General features: G+C 55.5%; 1 protein-coding gene across 1 annotated transcript in view; it reads left to right on the top strand.

Moving 5' to 3' along the window:
- The first annotated feature begins 9,638 nt into the window (after window positions 1-9,638).
- The window catches only part of CCR6 (C-C motif chemokine receptor 6), a 28,575-nt gene continuing 19,413 nt past the window's right edge, over window positions 9,639-18,800 (top strand). Inside the window, exon 1 of the mRNA XM_058735896.1 lies at window positions 9,639-10,033. The gene's annotated coding sequence lies outside the window, so the exon portion shown is untranslated. The remainder of the gene's footprint in view (window positions 10,034-18,800) is intronic.

Here is an 18,800-nt window from a genome sequence, read left to right on the forward strand (position 1 = left end):
TCGGATCGACAGAAGCTGATTTGGACGGCATTGTGTTTACTTGCGGGGGCGCCCAGAGATGAGTCCCCCGAAGGCTGGTTGGAGCGCGGGCCTGGACACCATCGGGGAAGGGCCAGAGCTTCTGGGTGGGGGGAGGCGGGCTGTGGGGGGATGGCCAGGAAAGTAGGGTGAGGAGGGCCGCGAGTCAGGTTTGCCGTGCGGATTTAAGCCTGTGCCTGCTTCGCTGGGGGAACTGGTGAGGCCCCCGCTTCCCGGGCTGGGGCAGGGGGACGTGCCCCTTTCCCCACGAGAACGTGTGCCAAGCTTTAGAACTTGTTCCCACATCTGCTGGTTCTCAGGGGGCTTTCGTCCAAAACAATCTGTACGCCAGAGAGACAGATTTTGGGGTGGCGTGTCCCTCGCCCTCGCTGTGTCCAGACCGCTGCAGTGGTTTACTTAACTCATCCGCCTGCCTCTGTTTCCTCCAGCTGACCGGGCATCCCGGTATATTGTAGAGGAGTGTTCAACCTGCTCACCAGTGCATGACCCTCAGGGGCTCCGAGGGCCTCTGGCTGTAACGGTCAGGCGGCTCTCACTGCCTCGGACCGACCTGATCTTGCTTCTGCCTGCAGACCCCGGCAGTACTGACGGGCCGTCCGGCGTGACTGACCGTGTGGACCGTGTGGGGAATTATTCTCGTAGGACCACGACCCCCCGAGGGTGTTTGGACGCGGCATAAAACCCGTTGAGCGTTCCCCTTTGAAGCGTTGCCCGACGGTGTATGCGGTGGGACTGTCTCCTGTCTCTAGTCCTCCCCGTCCCCCCCGACCCCAGGCCTCCTTGCTGCTGCCCAAGGATCCTGAGGGTTTACTATTTTTACACCCTGAAGTGAGTTTTCTTACACGGGCGAGCGCAACGTCCCACACGGCAAATTCGGGCTTGAAAAAGCCGAGTCAAAGCCTCTTTGTTCCTGTCTCCTCTCCAGGACGAAGCGTGCTGATCCCGCCTCCCCACCCCCCAGACGCCCGGGTGTCCTCCCCTTGTTCCTTTGTCCCAGCCTTCCTTTCCCGCGATGTCCCGATGCCCACACTCTCCTGCCTGTGTCCTTCAGGAGACAGTGCAGGGGTCTGGCCGCCGACCTCACCTCCTTGAGAGCCTGTTTCCTGCCGCTTCTCAGGACCGTCCCCGGGTATCTGTGCCCTGGATCGAACCCCCAGGAAGGCTGTGGTTGCGTTTTGTTATCTTTTGTCCCCGTATCAGCTAGCCGCGAGCAGTCTGAACACACACAGAAAACTTAAATCGAGTCTCAAGTGAGGTGCGGTTGGCTTTTTCTGCTATACGGAGGACGAGCTGTCCCTAGACGCGTGGCCCGGGGCTCCCTGCCCCCACTGTCCCCTCTCCCCAGGGTGGGCCCTCTGCTCACACGGTCAAATGCTGCGGACGCCTCCCAGCCAGGGCCTTGTGATGTTGCCGCGCTGGATGCTGCCAGGCTGCTGTGCAGACCCAGGCCTCTGTCCCAGGGGCCTGCGTGTGCAGGCAAAACGCCCATCAGGGTGGGAGACAGGGCCACGGTCTGGGGGGGGAATCAGTCTCTAGGACAGCACTCTCCCTCACTGCCATCACGGGGACCTCTGTCATGCGTCGTGACTCGCCCGCGGGGCCACACGTTGGTCCAAAGACACAACAAACGCTCGGGAAGTTTCGGCGGCTTGGGCCGAGGCTCTTGCTGGCTCGCATGAGGTGCCCTCCTCCGACGGTCTTCCTTGAGCCCCGCGGAACCGTGTCGTCACCGTGTTTCCTACGGAAGATGCAGTTTTAAGCAGTTCAACGATCGGAGAGTGTGCGTGTAAGTGGGCAGAGGCTGGTGGCTTCGGGAGGCAGGGCCCCGAGCGGAGAGCTGCGCCCCACAAAGGCGGCGGGACGGCCTCGGTGCTCAGCGCCTGTCACCCCGGGGCCGTGGAGAGAAGAGGAAGCCGGCCTGGGTGGGGGGGACAGCACCGAAAGCCTGTGTGGTGCAGGCGGCCCGCCGTCGCCGGGACAACCAACCCCGCAGGGTTTGTTTGGTTACAGCCGTGACCCTCCAGGAAGTGAATGAGGGACTTGGGGACAAAATAAGAAACAAACGCCTTTGTGAACAAGAGAAATAGGCTCTTTCCGGGCTGCTTAGGGTACGTGGCCGGTGACTTTTACTGGCAACAGCTGAAAAGACTAGTCACGGACAGAAGTCATTTCTGTCTCTTGTATGTCCAAGGGAATGTCCTAGAAACCAAACTAAGGTCGTGGTCCGGGAAGATACCCGGATTCTCGAGAGTAAATGAGGAGCGGAAGTGTGGACTCGGAAAGTCCTAACGAATCCTGAGGTCCCGATAAACGTTAACCCAAAGGATCATATTCTAGCATGAATCAGAGTCTCGGTACGTACCGACCAAGTGAAAGAACTCTATTTGAGGAAAGTTTTGTTGAGGAGACAGTCCCTCTTCAGGTGGTTGGAGAGAAACAATGTTCGTGAGTTTACTCTTGCAGTCATCTTTTCTTTCTTTTCTTTTTATTTTGTTTTAACATTTATTTATTTTTGGGACACAGAGAGAGACAGAGCATGAATGGGGAGGGGCAGAGAGAGAGGGAGACACAGAATCCAAAGTGGGCTCCAGGCTCCGAGCTGTCAGCGCAGAGCCCGACGTGGGGCTCGAACCCACGAACTGTGAGATCGTGACCTGAGCCGAAGTCGGGTGCCCAACCGACTGAGCCACCCAGGCGCCCCTGCAGTCATCTTTTCATAAGGGCTAATGTGTTAGTAAATATCTGAAGAAAGTTGAAGAGCCTGGAAAGGAAACTAGGGTCAAAAACTCCCCAAACTATGATTGAACGGTACGCAGACTCTGATTTTTTCAGTGTACATCCTGTGCAACCATGAGCAGCAGACCAGCTTACAGCTACTCGTGTGTGAGTTAACGTTCAAGTGCCCGGGGGAGCTGTGGCTGTGGACGCTTGGTGCAGGGTGGACACATAGCCCAGAACACAAGAGGGTTAAGGAGGTGGCTTATGTGGGAGTGTGGGTGGCAGCCCAGAGTGGGGTGTGAGGGCCAAGGCAAGTGGAGACAGTAGCATCTCAGGATGGCAGCAGTGGTGCTGGGAGCCTGGTTGGCTAGAGGGACGGTTGATCCAAGAGATAAATATCCTGAGGATTGTGGAAGCCACGTTTCTCGTGGTCAGAGAAGGGAATTACGGAGATGGAAAGAGAGAAGACTAGAATAAGTCATCGGGCGCTGAATTAAAATTGGGGGTATTCGTGGGGAGTCCTGGTTTCAGCCCATGTGGGCAGATACGAGCACAGGGGCACGTGTGTGCTCTAGCAGGCGAGCGTGTGTGTGTCAACGTAAATGTATCCCCCAGCTTTTCCGCCCAGAGGGCCTGGGAGCGGACACCCCACAGCAATGCACCTGCTAGGGGTCACGTATTAGTTTCTCTATACGGTTCCCCGCAGAAAGGAGCCAGACTTGGAGAAGTGGCAGATTCCAGGGCGGGGGCTGGAGAAGAACGGGACGGGCTGAACGCGGGATGTAGGAGGTCCCAGCCTGAAGGGGCTCCTACTGGTCGGCTCTGGAGTGACATTCCAGCGAGATAAAGAATGATGTTCACGTTAGTGGAGCAACAGCGGGTTATCCAACAAATAAAATAGGAATCCGTGAGTCTGTCTTGACATCGACGAATGGGGAAAAGAGGAAGCTTTCAGCAGGAGGCCAGTCTCTTGACGTCGAGGGGCTGGGGGAATGGACAGTCACCCCCGGACAGCCGTAATGAGTAATGCGAGAGATACCCGGGAGTGAGGGGGCTGGCGGGGGGGGCGGGGACACGTGCAGAGCCTCACCGGCTGCTCCTCTTATGATGCATATTCATTCCAAGGTGGAAGAGAATGATTTGCCAGAGGTGAAGTCCGGTAGGGCCACCTCCGTCACGGGGTCACTGTTAACACTGGCCCGGGGACAAGTCCCGGCCGAGCACCAGCCGGCAGGACCCGGGGATAAGAGCACAGCGTCACCTCTGTGATATCTCCGCCAGAAGTGGGTATCCCGCCTCGAGGCATAAGGACAAACCCAAACTGAGGAGCATTCTGCAGTCATCAGGAGTCAAGGTCTTGAGACCAGCGACAGACCGGTCTCGGTTCTGAAGGAGACCTTGAGAACGGGACAGGCCCCGTGACTGTAGACGGGCCGTTTTGCTCCGAATGGCTTTAATGGGACAAGTGGTGACCCCTGAAGGCAGCTGAGGATACGATGCTGGCGACGGGTCTGTGCTGACGGTGAAGGTTTATCGGCTCTTGCGTCCGTGTCGTCACGGGATCCTTACCGCTACTCCGTAACACGGCGAACCACAGCCTGGCCACAGATAGGTTCTTTTACATTTGCTGCCCACTTAGAGCCGGGAAACGCGGGATGTTGCGAAAAATGGAAGGTGGGTCCAGAGGAAGTGACTTAATGGAGACCTCACAAGACACCAGAGAAGCATGTTCAGCGGTCGGATGGTACAGACCGTGGAGTCAGCGTTTCAGTTTTATCATGGTGACCCTTTTCCCATCAGACACTTGGGAGCTCACTCTAGTTCGGAATTCCCTTTGCACTTATTTTCACGAACGAACTTTCCGTTTTATCTGACCATGTGTTGGTTCCGAAGCACTAACACAAACAGGGAGCATCACTGGAAAGCCGAATGCCCAAATGTGACCGATGTTTAGAAATTTAATCTTGGGAGAGATGTAAGGCAGCGCGTGGGACTCTATGACCATGTTCAGAATTTGACTATGACCTCACGTCGGCCCCTCTTCTTGGGAGCCGTGGGACGGCCAGGGGGGGCCGAGGAAACGTTGAGCCGTTTTGTTCAACTCCTGGAAGCTCTGCTTTTAGCTAATAATCACGTCAACCCAATACGCGACAATGGGTGCCAGCGATGTTTCTACATAATGAGGTCTCACTATGCGCTAAGGGAAGTCATTACCATGAGGGTTAGAATGAACAGCCTTCATTATTTACACTCGCACGGAGTCTCAAATTCCCCGCGTGCAATAGCACACTCCCTGTTCGTGTTACTTGTGGTTATTAGTGGTTCTTCTTTAGAAAGAATCGAGTCCCGCAACGTTGTTCCGTTTGGCAGCAGGAGGCAGATTGGGCCCATTTTACTCTTTCAGAATAAACGAGTTTTGTGACCGGCACGGGTCTCCTCCTCAAACGTTAAGGAAGTCTCCTGCCCACCCTGCCAGAGCCCCGTTTGGTGTTCTCGCAATTGTGTCTTTCAACAAGACAAAACGTTTAACTGTGATATCTTTTGCATGTTTTGAAAAACAGTGTATGTGTTAAAACAATGAAAACAAGGCGCCTGGGGGGCTCAGTCGGTTGAGCGTCCGACTTCAGCTCAGGTCGTGATCTCGCAGTCCGTGGGTTCAAACCCCGCGTCGGGCTTGGTGCTGACAGCTCGGGGCCTGGAGCCTGCTTCGGATTCTGTGTCTCCCTCTCTGTCCCTCCTCCGATCACACCCTCTGTCTCTCTCTGAAAATAAATAAGTAAATAAAACATTAAAAAAATTAAAAAAAAACCAATGAAGGCATACATTTATCTCAGGGCAATGTTTACAAGTTTTCTGAGTTCTTTGGTATTTGCTGGAAACAGGCCTTGGGTTCGAGCTGGGACTCGCTCTGTGTGTTTCCGTGGGCTCAGGTGACTCAATTATTCCGGGTGGTACAAAGTCAGGCCAGCCAGCTCAGTGGAGAAGAACTCACTCGGAAGGTGACTTACCTTCCGACTTCCTGCTTGTTGGTAGCACGTGGGAAGCTCTGTGTGCGACCTGGGTCATAGCGGGACACCTATAGGGGACTCTCAGGGCCACCACACCCTGGTCCCGCCGCCTGCTTTCCCAATGGTCCCAGGGTTCTGACACTGCTCTCGGCCCCTGGCCACACAATTGCCCTTTCGGTGCCTAATTCTGAAGACCTTTTCTTTTCTTCATTCCCGTGCCTGTGACGCTCCTCTAATGTCTGGTCCATGTACGGGGCCGGGTGTTCCCTCCAGTTTAGGGTTAGTGGAGTGCTGGCTACATCACAGGTGAGGCCAGGGCAAGCTAAAATCGAAGGTTAGAAATCTCCGTGCCCCCAGATTCACGTTATTTTAGCAGAGTAATGTCTCCCAAACCCCGGCCCAGGTTGGTCTCTGGGCCTCCATTTGATGTCTAAGAGCACCCATTATTAGCAAGCTTTCGGTATCAATACGGGCAGGTAACCCCAAGACCGCTCATCCCATTTATTGCACTCGCTAAGAACGCAGAAACAATTTCAGTTAGCTTTCGCTTAAGTAGCACTTTTGCCTGCCTGCAAAATATCTACCGCGTAAACGGCCTGATGCAGCGATCGTTATTATCGAGGACGTTCCTGTACGACACGTGGGCTTGCCTGCTAAATATCAGAACACGAGAGCGTATTAGATGCAGCGTCGGAGACAAAACTGCGGGTTGGCTAAACCCTGTGTCTGAAGCTAGATGGTGATTGTTATTTTTTTTTGGGGGGGGGTGTTATTTATCTTTGGGCCATCACCGGGATATTCTGGTTGGAGGGGTCTGTCCATGGGCCATCACTGGAGTATTGTGGGTGACGTGGGTAGAAGGTAGTGTAATACTTCTGTTGCACACACTGTCACCAACTGGTACTCTCTCTGTCTTACTCAGCTGGCTAAACCACGGCCCTGCTTGAATTAACCTCTCCTCCTACTCAGCTCTTACACCCACACAACTGATACGTCTACAAAAAGACAGCAAACAATGATGGGGGCTGGCCTCGCTGTGGATTCACGGTTGCTCGCCGACTGTTGTCTGGCGGCTAGAGAATTCTCTATCTTCCCCCCCCCCCCCCCCCCCGGCTGCCTCATTCTGCTTTCTCTCTGGTCAAAGCTCTGACACCTCTCTGTCCATCGTTCCTCTCAGGGCATGGCCCGGTTTCCTGTCTCACTGAGAACTCAGGACCAATCGGAAAGGAACCTGCAGAAGCATGACCACCCCCACCTGCTCCCGGCCTCGGTGCCCACGGGTGCTGCCTCCGCGCAGGGTGGGGAGGGAGGGCCGCCCCGCTCCTCGCCCTCTCTCCCAGACACCTCGGTCTCCTCGGTGATGGAGAGTGAACACGTCTCCCTCTCTTGCATTGTCACCGTTTTCTTCTTTACTGGGCCATTCCCACCAATATGCAAACCCCTCCCTTATTTCTTGCATCTGAACCAAATATTTTTGACTTGAGTATCATATCTAGCTACTGCCTATCTCTCTTTCCCTCATGCAAACTCCCTGAGATAAACGTCTGTATTCTCTCCTATTTTTAACCCTCTTCCAGTCAGATTTTTTTCCCCTACACCACTCGACAGCACCCACGTTGAGGTTGCAGGGATTTGCATGTTGCTAAATGGTCTGGTGGTCAATTTTTTCAGTTTTGTGTTGCTTGATTTGCCGGCAGCATTGACATGGTTGACTATTCTCCCCTTCTGGAGACACATTTGCACTTGGCCTCCAATTCTCAGACCCTGGGCGTCTTCTCTTGTCCATCTACACCCCCTCCCTTGGTGACCTCATAAGCCCACGAGCCCAGACGGTCCATGTCCAGCCCCGCGCTCTCTGGACTCCATAAACACGTATGTGCTAAATATCGCCGCTGGGACGGTCCACTTGTTCTCTGACTTCTCAAGTCCCTAACCTACTTCCTGGTATCTGCCCCCACCCCCACCCCTGCCTTTGCTTCAACGTTTCCCACTGTGCTAGGAATTCCATCTCTCCACGGTTCAGGTCAGCCACCTTGGGGTGATGGTTAGTGGCTTCCTATCTCCCAAACCCTGTGTCTGGTCCAGAAGATCCAGCTGATGTTTTCTCCAATACAGACTCTTCGTATCTTGCTGGGATGGTCACCGTAATTGCACCTGGGTTCTCCCTAATCTACTCTTAACATGGACACCAGAGTAACGTCCTTACAGCGTAAGTCACAACAGAGATGCCGTCCACTAGCTTCCCACCTCACCCCGACGGGAAGGCAGAGGCGAAGTCATCACCGTGGACGGCACGGCCCCACGACCTGGCTCCTGTCACCTGTTTGACTTCAACTCCGGTCGGCCTCCCCTGGCCCACCCCACCCACACTGGCTTCGAGCATGTCGGGGACATGTGTGCTGCAGGGACGCGGTCTTTGTTGTTCCTTCATCCTGGAATGTTCCTTCCCCAGGCGAACGTATGACTTACCCCCCCCCTCCCCCCTCAGGGCTCCCCTTAAGTCGTGCCTTCTCAGTGAAACTTTCCCTGGTTATTCTACTTGAAATGGCCTCGACAGTCCCTGTCTGACCCCCCCGTGCTTGATTTTTCTCCCTGGAGCTTACCACCATCCACCATACTGTATATCTTTTTATTTAGTTTGTTTATTGTCCAGCTCCCATGACTAGAATGTGAATCCCACGGGCTCGAGGATTTTGTCTGTTTTATTCACTGCTGTAACCCTTTTGCCTAGAAAAGTGCCAGACGCATAGCAGGTGCTCAGTAAGTGTTTCCTTCAGCAAATACGGTGTAAGGAGACTTAGAAGACCCGGGGCTTGCTTTTTGAGTCCACTATTCCTGATTTACAGACTCGGGCAAATCACTTAACATTAACCTGAAATGTTAACATAAATGAACATCTACGTGCTAATTTCTTTCCATCTGTAGAACGTCTCTTTTTTTGTCTTTTGCTTTTATTTATTTACTTTGAGAGAGACAGAGACAGTGCAAGTGAGGGAGGGGCAGAGGGCGGGGGGTAGGGATCCCAAGCGGGCTTTACATTGACGGCATAGAGCTGGACGCGGGGCTCGAACTCATGAAACCATGAGATCATGACCTGAGCCCAAACCACGAGTCAGACGCTTAACCGACTGAGCTACCCAGGCCCCCCATCTGTAAAACATTTCTATTCGTAAAACACTTTACGGAAATTGTTTGTCAGGATGAAAAGAAATGATAAACATGAAAAATACCTTCTAATTTGTGTCTATACAAGAGTTAATTGACATTAACAATACTACCGATTATCCTCTGAAAAAGAAAGGAAGCGGACGAACCAGAGGTGTGTCTTAATCACTTTTGCCCAACAGAGTCTTGTGTTTTATATCAATGGTCGAGCTGGGACCTTTCCTGGGGCCTCTGTAGCTTGAATAATGCCCATTTTAGATAGATAGAGACGGTAACTCAGATTGCCCCTTGAATTACAGGGCTGTCCCCAAACTGAATTTTGACAGTTGCTCTGGGGATATGAAAACTCGGGTTTCTGCTCTCCTTAAAGAGGTCAAGTTGTGATATAATGGCCACATGCTGCAGAAAACAGCTAGGAAAACAACAGGGGGGAATTTCTCCTTTGCAACTGGGTGATGCCTTCTTTCTGAGGTGATCACTGGCCGGTAATGTTTGCGACACACTGATTCTCTATTCGTTGTATTTTTACCTACAAAAGCATCACTCATATTTTCTTTCAGGCTTTTTGTCCTTTTCAGAACAGGAACGTGGGTAGTTGGTTATAAAGTTCATTAGGTATTGTGTGGAGCTTTTCAGAGAACTTTATAATTATTCTCATTAATTTGGAATTTCCAAGAAGAATGAAAAGATATTCCACAGACTAATAATTCTGAAACAAAAAGAATGTGTATCTAAAATTGAGATTATCAAGTGACCTACTTGCATAAACTTGTCTTCCTTCCTCCACGTTATTTGTTACCTCTGTGTGATCTGAAGTATGTTCTGGAAGAAGAAAATTTGTGGTGAGGCAGTTCACCACACCGCCCAGCGTGTGGGCCAAGAATGAGAGAGCCATCGCTCGGGAAGGTCGCCCGGCAGTGAGCGTGAGGACACCCAGGGCGCAGGGGTCCTCGGGTGGGACAGCATCCACGCGGTCTTACGTGGCAAGAAGGCCAGGGTGTTTACGCCGGTGAAGAGAACCCTGAAGATTTAAGAAATCTGAGATTGAAGGGGAAAAGGCAGTGGCCGCTTCTTTGTGGAACAAAGAGCTCCCTCTCCCACTGGTAAGTTTCTGGTTTGTTTTGGAATTTAGAAAATGTCGTACCTGTGTTGTCTTAATAACTGTTTAATGCCTTGAAGGTAAAAAAACAAAAAAAACCAAAAAAAAACGTTGCGAAGTTGATATCCTCAAGTTCCGATGATGGTCCTTGGAGGCGGGTGTGATTCGGGACTCGGACAAAGTCACCCCGTCAGTCTGGGGCAGTGGAGGGATTTGGGTCCAGATTTGTCCGATGCCAGCGTCGGCGCTCTTTCTGTCTCACAGAGACGTCAGACACGACCTTCAGCTGCCTGTGACCTGATGCCCGGGGGCTTGCCCACTGAGAGGCCCGTAGCATTGGCCAGGAGCCTAGGAAACTAGGAGCAGTCATGGGCATGAGCCATCACTGTAAGGGAGAGAGGCACACTCTACGAACCCAAGCCCCACACAGTCTCCCTGACTTGCCGTGCACGCCGTGGGCTGTGTTACAACACGGGGTGCTGCTGTGTGTCCACATGGATGGAGTGCAGAGGAGGGGAGAGGCTGTGTGAGGGAGGGAGTGACATGGACGACTGGAGAAAGGGGTGGGGGAACCTGGAGGAGAGAGAGGGGTGCTGGCCAGCAGGGGTGACGGCAGGAGGAGGGGTGGGGGAGGCAGGAGGAGAGAGAGGGGTGCTGGCCAGCAAGGGTGACGGCAGGAGGAGAGGGGGGGAAGCAGGAGGAGAGAGAGGGGTGCTGGCCAGCAGGGGTGACGGCAGGAGGAGGGGTGGGGGAGCCTGGAGTGAGCTCGGCTGGGGGCGCGGGGCCACCCGTGAACACACGTTCGTATGGGCGCGTCCTCCTGGGTGCGGCCCAAGAGACTTCCCCATGGTCTAATTCATGGGAAGATATTCTTGTGATAACATCTCTTCCAGGCGAAAGTGACAAATGGGTGACAAATGGTTTCACTGTGTTGTGGGTTACGGTATTGATGCCATTAAAAAAATACCGTTGCTGATCACACAACGATGCTGGGGACATGTGCCTGGATCTTGCCTTGTGTTTGCTCGTATTAAATGTCTCAGACCTTCTGAGCCGTCCCTTACCTGGAGGTCTCTCATCTAATTATATCAAGTCCCTGAGGCCGACTCAGAAAGAGGAAACGAAGCCGGAGAGAGAGACTGCGCAACCAAAATAAGTCCCGCTGAGCCCGGACCTCAACCTTGTGAGTTTTTTCCCAGGGGAGACCCTCAGGTGCACACTCAGATGGCCGACTCTCATTTTAGGCGCAGTTCTGATAAGTGAGGCTGTTTGGCTTCCCCAAGTGGAAAGGTCAAGTGCCTGAGTCAGACCCTGAGAGCCGACGGCCCGGCAGCTGTCAAGGGCCCGGGGGGGGGGGGGGGGGGCGGGGAGGGGACGGATCCCGAAGGACAGACTGGACGGCGCCACGCACGTCACCGGGGGTCGCGTCGGGCCGACGGGCGGGGCCCCGGGAGGCGAGCAGCCGGGGCCGGCAGTGGGCGCGATGCGGCAGAAGCGCCCGCTCCCCGCGCTGGGGACCGCGGGGACACCGGGGCGGGGCTGGCCGGCGGCCCGTTCGAGCGGCGCGTTCGCGTTCGACGGCCAGGTCTGGGCTTTCAGCGCAAAGCTGCCAACGATCGCCCTTCGTTGGAGTCACGTGGAACCGCCGGGCACCGCCGAGTGGCGGAGGGAGGGAGGCTCGGTGCTCAGGGTCCTCGGTCAGAGCTCAGAGGACATAATGGCCACACGCAGGTCTTAAAATCCGAGAAGGGTTCCGTGGCAGAGAGGCCTGGTTCGGAAACACAGACACTCCTTCTTACCTTTCAAACCTTGTTTCGTTTTGGAGGAAGAACGAGGGAGCGGGTGTGTCGAAAACAGCACCGAACAGAGAAAGAAGACAGGTGCGAAAGATGGGCGGCCGGGGAGGAAGGGCGAGAAGTCGGAGGAAGAGAAGCCAGGAGAGAGGCAGAGGCTGCAAAGGGGGGAAACCGAGGCAGGGCCGGCGGCCTCGCTGGCGGAGGGTCCCCGCCCACGCGGGGGTGCGGGGGTCCGGGAAGCGGGGCTCTGCGCCTCCCCGCTCAGCGCCCTCCTCCCGCCATCGGCGTCCTTCCAGGTGGGGAGCACTCCGGGCTCCTCCCAGCCCCGGGCACACCCTCCTCCTCGCGGTACCGCGGCTGAAGTCCTGGGGGCCAGGGCACCATGAGCTTCCTGAATGCAAACTCGGAGCCCTCAGCGGAGGCCGTGTGGACCCTTCCTGCTCAAGCGTGGTGTTGGGACTGCGGGATCGCAGGCCCCACCCGGCCTGCAGGGGTGGGGGCTCCGCATGGAGCCTCAGCCGTAGGGACGGGTCAGTGTACTGACGGCCCAGGGTTAGGAGGCTGCGGGGGCTGCTGGCCTTGTTCTCCCTGTAAACTTGCTGCAGGGATAAGCAACCCCCCTTTTCTGGTCCAAACCATGGAAGCAGCTGCCTGCTGTGACTCCCGGAGGGGTTTGGGGTGTGTGTGTGTGTGGGGGGGGGGTGTATGTGGTGTATTTGAGGTGTGAGGCATGTGCGTGTGGGCGTGTGGGGTGTGGGGGTGCAGGGGTATAAGCTGCGGTGTCTCTGAGGTGTGGGGGGGGTGGGAGCAGCCTGTGGCCGTCTATGCCCACGTCCCCTTTCTCATGTCTGTAGCACCTTTATAAATCAGCCTGGCCTTTGCCATCAGAATGAAAATGCATCTGGTCCCGAATCTGGGTCACCGGGGAGCGCAATGAATCGGCGGAGGCCTCCGGCCCTTTGCTCGGCACCTCTCCCCCGTCATGCACAGCGAGCCCCGTGGGGAACTGAGGCGACGATGTCTTTACAGGCTCAAGGAAGGAGCCTTGAGCCTTTCTTGTGGCTTTATCTGACATCAAAGTCATGTGACGTGTGGCTTCCAGATTTCTTTCTGGCAGATAAACAGATGTTTGAGCACAACACCGTCCCCCGTCTTGTGCGTACAATTAAATGAAAATACGATGGGACAAGTCAGTGTCCTTTGCTCTCTTGGTCAGTTTGAGCTTTCTCGGGGTCTGTGGGGTCAGCTGGACTGACCCGGGGAGTTCCTCCCACAAGCGCTTCTGAAACCGTGGTTGGCACAGGGGCACGGGGGTCTCTCGTCTCCAGCCTCGCGTGGGCCAGGGGGTCCGAGCCCGGCCCGGGGTCCTCTGGGCTCCCGATCTGGCGGAAAGGTGCCGAGCAGACCCTCCCGTCGTCCTCGCTCTATCTTGTGGCGAAACTAGTCATGCCCGCCTGGAGGCATTTTGTGCTAGTTTTCAGTGAGTCTGAGACAGACCCGTCCCGTTGGAAGTTCGTTTTAGGGCTACTTAGAGCTGTTTTCTTCATCGTGATCATGTCGTCCGGTAGAGGAGGGCAAGTTCCTTGGCTGCCCGGACCGAGCCGGGGCTGGTGCCCAGCAATCCGACATTTCCTGGATCTGCCTTGAAGCAGACTAGCCTGCTCACGGTTCTGGAAACTGACAAAAAATGACGCTTACAGGGACACCCAGACAGCGCAGATGGTCGGGAAACATCTAGAAGGTGCAAATTTTCCAGCGGTGGTACCTGTCATGGTCGTCGCAGTCCCCATCTCCCAGTTCTTAGAAATTGTTTCATTGTGTGAACGGCGTATCTCGTTGTTGACCGTGTGTCTGAGAGACATGGAAAGAAAGGGACACTTCTTACATTAACCCCCTAAGCCCTCACCACTGTCGCTTTAATGTTTCCCATCCCACGCTCCATTCTGATCAGAGTTTTCTCATCCTTTCTCACTTTGACTTACAACAACTCATAATTTTTCACACTTACGGTGTCTAGAATGTTGTGGTCAGAGTTAGAACTTTATTTATTTATTTTTGAGAGAGGGTGGGGGGGGAGAGAGGAGAGGGAGAGAGAAAGAGAAAGAGAATCCTAAGCAGGTTCCACGCTCAGCACAGAGCCCGACGTGGGGCTGGATCCCACGACCCTGGGATCATGACCTGAGCCGAAAGCGAGAGTCAGAGACTCCACCGACCGAGGCACCCAGGCGCCCCAGAGTTAGAGCTTTAAACGTGGGACCTCGAGCAAAATTTTGTAGAGGTGGCTATCGGCGTGAGGCCAACCCCACGTCTTGAAAGCCTCGCCTTCGTGCTGTGTCTCTGGAAGACGGGGGGAGCCCGCACCTGTCTCGCTCCCACAGGAGCACTTTCCTACACTGCCTCGCTCGCGTCCCTCGTTCTCCTGGACTCCCCAGCTATCCCAGACCCTTTCGCGGGGCCCCGGACTGCCTCTTCCACACGCTGCCCTCCCAGCCTTTCCTTGCTCCCACTACCGCCTAGCTCCTTAGCTTCAGGTCAGACTAACCTCCGTTCCCGGGTACGTGAGGCCACAGACCCGCCGTGTCCAGTCTCCTGACTCGGCTGCACAGCACATCTGGGGAGGGGAGAGAACGGCTCCAGGACCGGGAAGCCAGTCCTCCCCCTCCCCCCCACCAGTTCCTCCTGTCTCCCAGCTGAACTGTCTCCATATCTTTTGGCCCAAGTTTTCCTCTGATACAACGGAGAAGGAGGCCAGCGGGCGCTTGTCCCGGGGAGGGGAGGCAGCCACCTTCCCCGTGGCCCCCCGGCCCCGGGCCGACCAGCCTCCCTCCTCCCCTCGTCCGTCCTGGTTTCAGGCCCAGTCATGCTCTGCAACGAGGCAGCCGGCTGTCCTAACTGTGGCAGGGTGGACGGGCTCCTTCACCCCAGTCCCCGGGGCCGTGACTTCCGTCACACGCAGAGTGACCGGCCCAGGACCATCCTGGTCTGAGCCCTGAGGTTGCCGCATCCCGCGAGGCCCTCCCGTCGCTGGCGAACCCAGCTGGTCCGCCCTGATCCCGGCAGCCCCACGAGGGGAACGAGGAGGCCAATGCTGGCGTGAAGGGCTGACCCCTGTCGCTGTGGGCTCGGGGGTCCCGTCCTGGTCTCTCAGGGGCCGGGGTCTCCTCTGCACTCGTGGGCTGTGCCCGGGGGCTAAGCAGAAACAACCCGAGTCAGAGAGCCAGAGGGGGGCTCTGTGTCCGTGCCCGGGTGAGGGTCCCGGGGGTCCGGTGTGGGATCAGAGGCGCTGAGTCTTGGAAACCGCACGCGTGGTTGCTGCTCTCCGTCGCCCCATTCCGTGGCCTCGAGTCTCACTGCTGATCTCTCGGCAACAGATTTCCTACAGCTGCGGCCTCGGTTTCCTCGGTGTCGTCTCCTTTAAACCCTCGCAACCAGCCCTCACCCGGACGTTCCCACTGAGAGTCTGTCCTCAGGGAGCACCGTGAACCCTAGCGACCGCACACGAAGGTCGCGTTTGAGTCCTCACTCTGCACCTGCCTTCAGGCCCTGTCCTGCCCTGTCTGCCTCAGTAACGCCGTGGCAACTCTTGTGTGGCGTGTTCTTCCGGCCACTTCTTTCCTGTTTCCCTCATTCAGTTTGTCCTTCTGCTCCTAAGCATAAGTGCAGGCTCGGAGAGCTTCCATCCACACCTCTGAGCTCAACCACACCCTCTCCACACAGAGCTCTTTCTGCACCTCTGCTAGAGCTGCTCATTTAGGACCCAACACCACCATCACCATCACCAGCATCCCCACCATCACCATCACCATCATCCCCAGCCCCATCATTCCCATCGTGACCACCGTCATCCCCACCATCATCATCACCATCATCCCCAGCCCCATCATCCCCGTCGTGACCACCGTCATCCCCACCATCACCATCACCATCATCCCCAGCCCCATCATCCCCATCGTGACCACCGTCATCCCCACCATCACCATCACCATCATCCCCAGCCCCATCATCCCCGTCGTGACCACCGTCATCCCCACCATCACCATCACCATCATCCCCAGCCCCATCATCCCCGTCGTGACCACCGTCATCCCCACCATCACCATCACCATCATCCCCAGCCCCATCATCCCCGTCGTGACCACCGTCATCCCCACCATCACCATCACCATCATCCCCAGCCCCATCATCCCCGTCGTGACCACCGTCATCCCCACCATCACCATCATCATCATCCCCAGCCCCATCATCCCCATCGTGACCACCGCCATCCCCACCATCACCATCACCATCATCCCCAGCCCCATCATCCCCATCGTGACCACCGTAATCCCCACCATCATCATCACCATCATCCCCAGCCCCATCATCCCCATCGTGACCACCGTCATCTCCACCATCATCATTGCCACCATCATCATCATCAATTTTTGTGGGCCAAACACTGTGCGTGATAAGCACTTTATGAATCTTCACATGAATCCTTTATAAATCTCTAACCTTTATCTTATCAAGGAGGAGACAGACCCCCAGATTAACCTGACAAACAACCAGTTTGCGGCTGAGATGGATCTAAGTCTTGTCAAGAATCTCCAGTGACACAAGCCTCCATTTCCTCACAACCCGTGTACCCTACATTCAACTCGTTTCCTTCCCCCTCAGATCAGTGTCTGTGATTTCTCCTCATAGGAACACGTTACAAACTTCGAAATAACTTCCCTGGGCTCATCTCTCTCTACCCCGTTGAGATGAAAACTTTGGCATCATTTCTCTTGTTTCTTACTAACTTTTCAAAACATCTCCCAGACATGCCTGAACTTTGGGATCAGATGACATGACGTTGAGCCTCCTCAAGTTCTGAAGCGTATGAATTTGAGGAAGTTGCTTTATTTCTCCGAGTTTCAGTTGGACAACGCCAGCACGGTGTTGTGTGAGGATTAATGAAACAGAATAAGGGAAGCGCCAAGGTATGTACCCACAGTGCCAGGTGCCAGTCCTTGGACAGCTTGTCCCTAGTCCGCCGGCTCCCCCCTCTCTGCATCGCGATTCCGGTGTCTCTTCCTCTGCAGTGGGTTCCGTGACCTGTCACTGCACGAGTCACCAAACTCGCCTGCTGCCGGTCTCCTGTTCTGGCCCCTGTTTGTGCTTCCCTCGCGGGTGCTGCTTGCCCCCCTGCCCCTTCCTACCTGGCTGGGTCCCCCTCGCGCTTCCTGACCGAGCACCGTCCTTCTTCCCCAAGGCCCCTGGGACCATTGCAGCGGCCAGAGCACGCACCCCCTCCTCCTCTCCACTCCCCCCTTCTCGACGCGTCTCCTCGGTGATGAGTCACATTCAGCCCTGCCGCACGGCACAGCGCCGTGTGAGGTTCTTAAAAGCAGGAACTAGACCGCGCCAGCCATCTGTGTTCATGGCACCACGCACGTGGTAGGTCATCTGGAATGTGAGCTTATAGCAGGCAAATTAGGTCGGTGTGGAGTGCCTTTTAAGAGTACAGTTTTCAGGCCAGAGAGTTTAGGGCGTAGAGTAACTGTGTCGAAACTCGGCAGGTGCAAAGCCATAGCAGGCAGCGGACCTGAAGGGTGTACATCTTGACGTCCTTGCAAATCCTAAAATTTGAGGTGTTGGCAAAGCCGGTGAGTCCCCTACGAAATGCACTTTTATCCTAACTGGGGGATTTGCTGACATAACTCGATGAATAGCATTTTCTTATTTGTATACGGAAGAAAAGGGATAGACCCAAACGGTGTGGCACGCATCTAAACCACTGCTGGATTCAATACCCTATCACCGACGTACCTGCTCCTGCCTTTCCCGGAACACCACCATTTTCCATTTCTCATTCCTTCCCTCATCCTGCCCCCACTTCCAGCACCTGTGCCAACTGCTGCCTTTCTTGGGGAGGATGTGTTTTCTTCCTTCCTTCCTTCCTTCCTTCCTTCCTTCCTTCCTTCCTTCCTCCCTTCCTCCCTCCCTTCCTTCCCATATAATTTATTGTCAAATTGGCTTCCGTACCACACCCAGCGCTCATCCCAACAGGTGCTCTCCTCAGTGCCCCTCACCCACTTTCCCCTCCCCCCCACCCCCCACCCCCCCTCAGTTTATTCTCAGTTTTTAAGAGTCTCTTGTGGTTTGCCTCCCTCCCTCTCTGTAACTTTTCTCCCCCCTTTCCCCTCCCCTCTGGTCTTCTGTTAAATTTCTCGCGATCCACATAGGAGTGAAAACATATGGTATCTGTCTTTCTCTGCCTCACTTATTTCACTCAGCCTAACACCCTCCAGTTCCATCCATGTTGCTGCAAATGGCAGGATTTCATCATTTTTAATGCCTCTTGATGATTTCACAAGAGGTGTAGAATGCACGATGAACGGTAGAGAGCACTCCGGTTACCTATCTGCTGGCAAACCACGGCCAGCCGTGGCTCACAACAGTGACTTGTTATTAACTCTTGTGGCTCCGGGGGCTGACTTGGCTCAGCTGAGCGGCTCTGGTGCACGTGAAGTCAGAGGGCGACAGGTATCTGAGTCCTGCGAAGGCTCCAGGGGGCTGGCTGGTGTCGGGGACCCCAGCCGAGCTCCCCACCAGGCTGCTTCCGGCCCCTCCTCGCACGGTCTCGGCCGGGGTCCCAGAGGCGGCCTGCACCCCGGCCGTGGGGGGGCTGCCTTTCTGTGACTCGGCCTCCGAAATCCCCGATCGCTACCCGCGCTGGATGCTAGCGGTCAGGCCGCTGGCCAAGTGCAATGCAGGTTCAAGAAGACGGAAATTAGATTGTACCTTTGGACGCACGAGCGGCACTCCCATTTGGGGAGGAAAGGAAGTGAAAGTGGCCTCTTCCAGGGCCATCCCAGGGAGGAAACACAGCACCGACCCACAGGTGCCCAGGTCAGCGGGGTCTCACCACGCCAGCACCCCGCTGCCCCAAACAAGACCCGGATGTGCTCCCCACAAATGCTGCAGACGACTGCGTTGTGACCCGCACCCTGG

Source organism: Neofelis nebulosa, chromosome 6 (genome assembly GCF_028018385.1).
Source record: "Neofelis nebulosa isolate mNeoNeb1 chromosome 6, mNeoNeb1.pri, whole genome shotgun sequence".
NCBI lineage: Eukaryota > Metazoa > Chordata > Mammalia > Carnivora > Felidae > Neofelis > Neofelis nebulosa.